The sequence below is a fragment of the Elephantulus edwardii genome, unplaced genomic scaffold, assembly GCF_000299155.1.
Source record: "Elephantulus edwardii isolate Elephantulus edwardi_28Jun2011 unplaced genomic scaffold, EleEdw1.0 scaffold00158, whole genome shotgun sequence".
Lineage (NCBI taxonomy): Eukaryota > Metazoa > Chordata > Mammalia > Macroscelidea > Macroscelididae > Elephantulus > Elephantulus edwardii.
Genome location: NW_006399908.1, coordinates 4,054,980 through 4,064,881, shown reverse-complemented (window position 1 = coordinate 4,064,881; position 9,902 = coordinate 4,054,980). Strand labels below are relative to the sequence as shown.

General features: G+C 37.1%; 1 pseudogene; it reads right to left on the bottom strand.

Annotated features, from left to right (window-relative positions):
* Positions 1-4,606, bottom strand: part of LOC102849264 — a 7,079-nt pseudogene extending 2,473 nt beyond the window's left edge.
* Positions 4,607-9,902: the final 5,296 nt, after the last annotated feature.

The window sequence follows — 9,902 nt, the reverse complement described above, 5'->3', positions numbered from 1 at the left end:
AGTGATTATTAATATTTTTAGGGGGGAGGGTGTTAATTTTTATATTATATTGGTTTTCTTATTAAGTTCATATACATTTTGTTTCACACCATTCTTCATTCACATTGTTTCATATAATCATTCTCATTAATTATGTTTTATAAAATTAATCACCATTGAAATATGCCTATCATTACCCTGTCTTTCCAGATTCCCACTGGAGCTTTACCATTCCCTTTACTCTCACCTCCACTTACCAAATTGTGACCAAATTGTGTCACCCAATGACTTCCCCCTTGCCTATCTTTACCCCTTTGCTCCCACCATCCCCCCTTGGATTGCCACACACATTTTGCTAGTTATTTTTCTATGTCTACAGTAATTGTTTTATGTGGTATTTTATCTTAACTGAGTTCACTCAACATAATACTTTCTAGTCTTTGCCAAGTTATGTAATAGTTTTAAAAATCCTTGCTCCCAAATGCTGGGTAGTATTCCATAATGTGAATGTACTACACTTTCTCAAGTCATTCTATTGTGGTTGGGCATTTGGGCTGTTTTCATGTTCTTGCAATGGTGAGCAATGCTACTACTAACATTGGTGTACAATTCTCCATTTGTGTCTCAGTATACAGATTTCATAATATTCCGATCTTATAGATTTAATTTCATCTGGTTTTGTTGTGACACCACCTCTATCATTTCTTAATTGAGTTATTAAGGTTGTCATTGGTTTGTTAACTTTATTGACTCTTTCAAAAATCCAGCATAGTAGTCCATCATGTGAATGTACCATATATCTCAGTTCATTCATTTGTGCTTGCACATTTGAGCTGTTTCCATGTTCTTGCGGTGGTGAACACTGCCATGAATATTGGTGTACAAATCTTCATTTGTGATTCCTAGTTTGGAAGCAGATGTGGCATCCACTTCCTAAACAACATGCCTCTGGAAACTCTATAAACTTTGATAAATGACAATAGTTATAGAAAGACTTCAGGCCTCTTATTCATAGGGTCACTATGAATTGTGCTCAACTCAATTGCAATCAACAGCACAATATATTCTTAGTAGTGGAATAGGTGTGTCATATGGCATTTCTATGTTTAACATTAAAAAGAAATGCCAAACTTTCTTTAGAGTGGTTGCATCATTTTACAATTCCTCAACAGTGCATGAGAGTTTTCACCTCTCCACATCCTCCCCCAAAGGAATTTATTGCTTGCTGCCCTGCTAAACTTTGTCACTGCTATTGGGGTGAGATGGTTTTGATTTGCATCTCTCTTCTTGTCAATGATTTTGATGGATGATCAGAGGTCTGGGAGTAAAGCCCAAACCATTAAGTTCATAAGAGATAAATTGGGATCAAGCCTAGTCTATTTTATAAAGAGACTGCCAAATACAGCCAGAAATGTAGAATCTGGAAAGAATAAAACTGCTGAATGGGACCTTCTAAATATTTAATCCCTCTTTGTATCAAAAATATTTTCCAACAGAATGAAAAGAAAACATACTTACTGGGATGAAGATTTGGTAATACCATTTTAGGCAAGGATTTCATATCAAAAGTTTACAGAATCCTATAGGGCCTCCATATGAAAAAAAAAAAAACCACAAACTGATAACACAATTACAAAATGGGCAAAAGACATACAAAGACTTTTTACAGAGGAAGCCATTTAGGTGGCCAAACAAACACATGAATCAAAATTATCAAAATCACTGGAAATAGAGAGATGCAAATCTTTCTTTTTTTATGTGTGTGTCTAAGGCTATGAATCCCCACCTAAGGACTGTCTTAGCTGCATCTCAGAGGTTTTGGTATACTATATTTTCATTTTCATTTACTTCAAGGACTTTTTTATTACATTCTTTATTTCTTGTATAACTTAATCATGTTCTAGCAGGGTGCTATTTAGCTTCCTTTCGGATTTTGTCAGCTTAACCCTGTTGTAATTAATTTCTAGTTTTACAACTTTGTGGTCTCATAAGATACTTTGCAGGATTTCGATGTTGTTGTTGGTTTGTTTTTGGTGTGTGTTTTTTTTTAATTTATTGAGGCTTGCTTTGTGTTCAGTATTTCTGGAGAATATACCATGGACCCTTGAGAAAAAAAGTGAATTGAATTTTAGTTGGGTGTAATACATTGACTAGGTCCACAAGGTCCAGTTACCTAGATGCTATGCATCTTTGCTAAGTTTAGGTAGTATGTTACTGTCTCTTACCACTATTGTGGTAATGTCCATCTCCTTCTACAATTCTGTTAATGAGTTGTTTTATGTATTTTTTAGATCTATTATTTGGTTCATAAATATTCATCAAGAGTATGTCTTCTTGAATTATTGTTGTTGTTATGTGCCATTGAGTCACCTGCAACTCATAGTGACCTTATGTACAACAGCCCTAAACCCTGCTCTATACTTTGCCAATCTCACTGTCTCCATCACACCTTTACCCATTACCTCAGTGCCTTAATCAATCCATCTCATCGAGGGTCTTCCTCTCTTCTGTGCTGTCCCTCCACCCACCCAAGCATGACGACCCTTGTAACATGTCCAAAGTATGTCAGATGAGGCTTCAGAATCCTTGCCTCCAAGGAGCAACCTGGATTCACCCTCTCCAGGATGAACTTATCTGTCCTCCTAGCAGTCCATGGTATAGTCAATACTCTTCTCCAGCACCACAGCACAAAGGTGTCAACTATCCATCTATCATCCCCGTCATTGTCCAGCTCTCTGATGCATAACAAGTAATTGCAAAGACAGTGGGCTGTATCAGCACACCTTCGTCTCTAGACTGACATCTTGATCTATTACAACTTTAATTATTATATAATACTCTTCCTTACTTTTATGGTGATTTTCAATCTGAAATCCATTTTAACAAAAATTAATTATTTCCACTCCTGGTTTTTTGTGGATTCCATTTGCTTGGTTCAGTGTTTTGTTGGTTTGGTACCCCCCCCCCCGGGTTTGATTTTGAGTCCTTCTCTTCATTTCTTAGATGTGTCTCTTGTAGGCAACATATTGATGGGTTGTTATTATTATTATTCATTCTGCAACTCTTTTTCTCTTAATTTGTGCATTTAGTCCATTCACATTAGGTGTGATTATTGACAGGCCAGGTTTTGTCACTGCCATTTTGCTGTGTTTCCTTTTCTGTTGCTTCTGGTTACTATGGTCGATCTACTTTCCTTTGATATCTTTGTGTGAAGGACTTCCCTTAAAATTTCTTATGGTTTTGGTCCTATTTGTACTAATTTCTTAAGTTCCTTCTATTCTGAGAATGACTTAACTTCTCCCTTATATTTGATGGACTCCTCTCCTGGGCACAGATTCAGCGAATGGTAATTGTTTTCTTTCAACTTTCTGTATTTGCCATCCTATTGTCTTCTAGTTCACTTGGTTTCTGCTGAGAAATCAGAATTTAATCTAATTATTTACCCTTTGTAGGTGACTCTTTGTTTTGCTGCTTTTATTATTATATCCTTATCTTCTACTATGAAGAATTTGACTGTGACATGTCTTGATGCTTTTCTTTTTGGGTCTAATCTGTTTGGTGTTCACTGAGCTTCTTGGATGTTGATTTCTCTGTTCTTGATAGTAACTAAGAAATTTCCTTATAGTACCTCTTCCACAATTTTCTCAGTGATTTCCCTGTACTGAAATTGAATCATATTTATGTTGTTCCTTTTGATGTCAGCCCACATGATTATAATGTTTTCTTCATTTTCTTTATGTTGTATCTCTAAGTTTTCTCCCAGTGTGTTTCTATTAAGGCTTTTGTCTTCCAGTCCACTGACTCTCTGCTCCATCTCATCCGTTCTACCTTTTTTGTACCTCCAGTGTGTTGGACTCTTCTGTCATTTCAGGCTTTATATTCTGGGTTGCATTTTCATGCATTTATGCTGTTTCCAGTACTGTGTTGCCTGTACTCTCTTTGTCTTGTGATAGTTGAGTTTTTGGGTTGTTGTTTTTTTTTGGGGGGGGGAAGGGAGATTTGTTTGTTGGGTTTTTTTTTTTTTAGTTCTCACACCTATTTATCTATAGTTTCAATTCTTCTCTCCATATTTTGCATTTTCTTCCATACTTGTTCAACTTGCTCCTCATCAATATCTTTCTTCTGGTTCCCTGTCACTGGAATATTCACTTTCTTAATTCTTCCTTTATTTGCACCTTCTTTTGTAGCTTTTCAAATAACTGTACATCAGCATATTTCCTCTGGGTCTATGTATCTGGGGTATTCATTGGGTCTTCAATATGCTCTACTTTTTTGGAAAAGCATTTTTTTTTTCATGATGTTTGAGACAGTCAGCCTTTTTGGCATTATGTGAACCTTTTCTTTGTAGGTGTTAGGCTGTTATAAATATGTAATGCCCCAATGGGAGGATGATGTTCTGTGAAGGACCTGTATAGTGGGGTGAAGGTTATTCTCTGGAAAACTACAGCTGGTCCACTCCTGTTCCCCGCTGGCTTAAGAAATCCCAAGCTGCCTCCATGTGTTGCAGTCAGAAGGGTTCAAGGGTGATAGTACCTTTATATAGAGCACAGGGATGTGTGTCCTCCAGAGAACAAAGCAGGTCTACTCCTATTCCCTTCTGGCTTAAGAAATCCCAACCCTTCTCCATGTGTTCCAGTCAAGGGGGGTTCAAGGGTGGCAGTTACTATCAAAATTTTAACCAGCATTCAGATTAATTTTCTCAGAGGTCTGCAATTAATTTTCACAGGATGTCAATCAAAATTCAAAGTGAAAGAGATAGTCGCAGGAGAGCCAGGCATCATGAGAGGCACTATTACCAAAGTATAATATCCCCTTGGGCATCAGCTCTCTGCAAGGCTGCACAGAGTAAAAATAGTACATTTATCTTCCTCTCTACAGTGAGACGAAGTGGACTTAGACTCAGAGGAGGGAGAAAGGTGGTTAATGTTGCAGTTCTCTTATAAATATTGAAGGAGATCCCAGGGCATAGTCATTCAAACAAAAAGATAAATATAAAGGACTGTTTTTGTTGCTATGTGCCATTGAGCAGCTTGCAACTCAAAGCAACCCTGTGTACAACGGCTCTGGCTCGGTTAATTCCTCATCATATTTCACTTGTGCTCTAGAAGAATCTATGTGGTCTCTCAGTCTTTAAAATTATTCCTTTCAAATATGCTCTCCACAGAGAGCTCACAGTGATCTTTCTAAATGTAAATTTGCCCATGTCTTTTTCTAATTAGAATCTTTCACATGAGAAAGTATAAAATCCAAATGTCTTCATTTGTCATAAGACCTTTTTTATCTGATTCTGCTTCTCAATTATACTTTGATAAGCAACATATGTTTTCCCCATTCTAATGTTGCTTAAACTTTGTCTAGGTTATGCTCTTTGTCTAACATGAATTTTTAAACTCAGAAATTTTTATATAGAAGTTAAATAATTTTCTAGTATTCTCTAAAGCAAGGTTTCTGACATTGAGAAGAATGGGAGTCCCAGCATACTTTACTGCGCTCAAATGGAACTTATACCTGACCTAGGAGGCTGCTGCAAGAATAGAGAAAGGAACATTGCATGTTTTAAAATTGAGAAGGGAAGGGAGCTCTGGTGGCCTAGTGGCAAGAAGCTGCACTACAATCCTTAAGGCATATGCAGTTTGACTCCACCAGATGCTCTGCTAGAGAAGAAGGGGCAATCTCCTCCTCTGCTCATCAGATCAGATTTGATGGTACAAAACAACAATTTTTAAAAAATGAGAAGGGAGTGCATCATTATTTTATTCTCTCTCCATACCTATTCAATCTGTATTCTGAGCAAATTATACAGAAAGCTAGACTCTGTGAAAAGGCGTGTGGCATCAGGATTGGAAGGAGATTCTTCAATAACCTGCATTATGCAAATGACATAACCCTGCTTGCTAAAAATGAGGTGAACTTAAGCACTTGCTGCAGAAGATAAAGAAGTGTAGCCCTTGGTATGGATTGTATCTCAATGACAAGAAAACAAAGATTCTTACCACTGTACCAGTGGCAGCATCACTATGGAGAGACAGGAGATTAAAACTGTCAACAGCTTTATCTTGTTTGAATCTATAATTATTATCCTTATTACCAGGAAATGAGGAGACACATTACACAGGGAAAATCTGCAGTTAAAGACCTCTCCAAATTTTTGAAAAGAAATTTTGGCAGTTTGAGGACTAAGGTGGATCTGATTCAGGCCATAGTTTTTCCAGTCACTTGCTATGCATCTGAGAGCTGGACAATGAATAAGGGTGACAGAAATAGAATTGATGTCTTTGAGCGCTGGTGTTGGAGAAGAGCACTGAACATCTCTGGACAGCCAAGAGAACAAACAGCTATATCTTAGAAAGGGTGCAGCTGGAGTGTTCATTGGACTCAAGAATGATGAGACTTCACCTTACCTGCTTCAGGCATGTTGCTAAGAGGTGTTATTCATTGGAGAAAGACATAACGCTGGTAAGAGTGGAGGGTCTGCAAAGAAGGGGAAGACCCTCAACCAGGCAGATTGACATAGTGACTGCTGCAATGGGCTCTTGTGTGTCAGGAAGTGTGAGGATGGGGCAGGATAGAGCAGGGTTCAGATCTTTTGTTCATAGGGTCACTCTCAGTCATACTCCACTTGATGGCACCTATCAATAACAACAACAATAAGGAACCATACATTCCATAAAAGATGTCTTAATTATTAGAAATAAATATGAAAGTACATGTTAAAACATGTTATCATCTCATATTGGAAGTTCCTGAAATATGGTAGAGCTATATTAAATTCTGTTACTGGAGTTGCTTAAATCAATGCACGTCCAAGTAATATAACCAGATTTATTACCAAACTATTTAACACTATATGGTTTGCACAAAATCTATATAAATTGTTGTTTCTTTATGTACATTGTATTTCACACATTCCTTCATTCACATTGTCTTTCATACAATCATTCATATATTTTCTGTTTTATAAAATTAGTCACCATTGATCTATGCCTACTATTACCCACGTTTCTAAGTCTCTATTGGATCTTTCCTAAATCCTTCACTGCTTAATCCACATACCAAACTCAGTTATCCTACTGATTTCTCTCCCTCCTTTTTTTCTGGCCCCTTCCCTGTCCCCCTTCCCCTTTTAGACTATTATTAAGCTTTTACTACATGTTAAAAGGCAGAGGTGGTTGTATGTTGTTTGGGTTTGAATCAGTCACCCCAAAGGCATGCAGTTCAAATCTGCCAGCTACTCTGTGTGAGAAAAACAGACCAACCTCTCCTGTGCAGTTCACTGTCCCTGAAACACCACTGGAGAGTAAGCTATGGATTGGTTCTGGTCCAATGGTATGTAACAACATGACACTGCCTTATAGTAGTGGGAGAACTAGATCAAATGGTATTACCTCTTCAACTTTTTAAAGAAACTCCAAACTCCTTTGCATAGAGGTTGTACCATTTTACGTTTCTACAAGCAAGGTATGAGTTCCAGTTTTAGCAAACTTTTGTCAGAATTTGTTGCTTATTGTCTGTTTTTAACTTTTTATAGGAAAAAGACTTCTTACATATTCTCCGAATACTTCCTCTTCGGGTATTTCGTACAATCTAGCTGGAAAGAAGATTGGGAAAGCATTTATGTGGAACGTTAAAGGTCCTTAAGTGGCTTAAAAAATTTGTACTTGATTGTTAATCTAAATAGTGGTAATTCCAACCCATTTGTAAGAACTCTGAAAGAAAAGGTCTAGGAATCTGCTTTCATAAGAATTAAGGCCAAGAAAACTCAATAAAACAGTCCTAGTACATAAGACATGGGATAACTAAGTGTTGAAATAAATTAAATTACATCAGACAACAATTATGCATCATTGGGAAGTTAGGAGAGGGGGAAAAGGTAGAGAATGGGTGTCGGATTAGCCAATGAAATGTCATAGGTAGACCTGCAAGTGCAGGAATAAAAATATAAGCCTATTTGACTTCAAAAGAAATATCCTTTTCATTACCTCATTTTCATTCCTTTTATTGCTCTTTTCTTATAGGAATGTAAATTACTTTATAGGAATTTAATATATTAGAAAAACTCTAAACTATAGTTTCTTTTACTATTCTGAGCTCTCTCGATTCCTCTCTCTAGTGACCTATCATAAAAATGGCATGTTATAAATAAACCATTGTATCTTCATGGAATAGAGATTTTTAACTCTCTTGAAAATATGTTTTCCCTTTGATATAAAAAATATGAGTGATGTTATAAAGCAGAGGTCCTCAAATTGGCAGCAAGCTTCAAATATATTTAAATTGGAGTGAGGGAAAACGCATGCTTTTAAAAGATCCATTTTATATTTTTGATCATAAATTCATGTAACCTAGGTAACATGTTTCCACTACTTCTCTAAGCCAAATACATCTTCAACATTTTCTGTTTTCAAGCGAGAATCTTATTTCAAAGGCTTATTGTGTTTGTTTGAAGACTAGTGTTGCATTTCAATTTCTTTTAGCAAGCCACTAATACTTATCAAGATGTGAATATATTGAAGACTAAGATATGTCATCCAGGTTACTTTAAAGACCAAATATTTACATATTAAATCAATTTCACTGTTGAAAGGCAGTCCAGATCTAAGTTTTAATTGCAAAATTAAAATAATCACTGGGTTTTGCAAGCAATAACTGCCCTTGCTTTATTCAAGACCAAAATAAATCAGTGTCTGTTTATTTACTATTAACAGGAAGTTACTTATTATGTTGTTGTTATGTGCCGTTGAGTCGCTTACAACTTGTAGCAACCCTATGTACAAGAGCCCTAAACCCTGCTCTATCCTGTGCCAATCACACTGTCTCTGACACACCCATCCTGATCACCCCAGTCACCAAGTCAATCCACCTCATAAAGGGCCTTCCCCTCTTGTGCCATCCCTCCCCTCTCCCAAGCATGATGTCCCTCTCCAAGGACCTGTCCCTCCTTACATGTCCAAAGTATGTCAGACGAAGCTCCAGGATCCTTGCCTCCAAGGAACAGCCTGTTTCAACCCTCTCCAGGATGAATCTGTTTGTTTTCCTGGCAGTCCATGGTACATTCAACACTCTTCTCCAGCACCACAGCTCAAAGGCATCAATTCTCCTTCTATCCTCCTTAGTCATTGTCCAACTCTTTGATGCATAACAAGCGATAGCAAAAACCATGGCCTGTATCACATGCACCTTAGTCTCCAGAAAGACACCATTGCTCTTCAGTACTTTAGAGAGGTCCCTAACAGCAGACTTTCCCATGGCAATACACCTTTTAATTTGTGGCTACTGGTGCCAAGAGTGTTGACTGTGTAGCCAAGCAAACTAAAGCTGTGAACAATCTAGCTCCCTCTTTTAGTATACAGATTGATAATGATAGTTTACAGAATCCTACACGGCCTGCACAAGAAAAAGACTGATAATTCAATCACAAAATGTGCAAAAGGTATGAAAAGACTCTTCAAAAAAATAAGACACTTGGATGGCTAAGAAACACATAAGGATAGGTTAAAAATCACTAGCAATCAGAGAGATGCAAATCAAAACATCAGTGAGATATCATCTTACTCCAGCAGTAATAGCAAAGTTTAACAACACAGCAAACACTAAATGTTGGAAAGGATATGGAGACAGTGGAATTCTGCACGGCTGCTAGGATTGTAAAATGGTAGAATTACTGTGCAAGGCAATAATTTCCTCAGAAAAGCTGAACGTAGAAATCCCATATGATCCAACTACTCCACTACCAGGAATATAATCTCAAGGAAGTCAGAACTGAGACACAAATGGAGATACATATACCTATGTTCATAGCTCTCTCTTAAATACTGTAACTATCAAATTCCTCTGTTCACAGGGCTTCAAGAGACCTACTATTTAAGAAGTAGAAGAGATAAGGTGATATGGCATAAATCGATAGTAATTAATTATATAATATT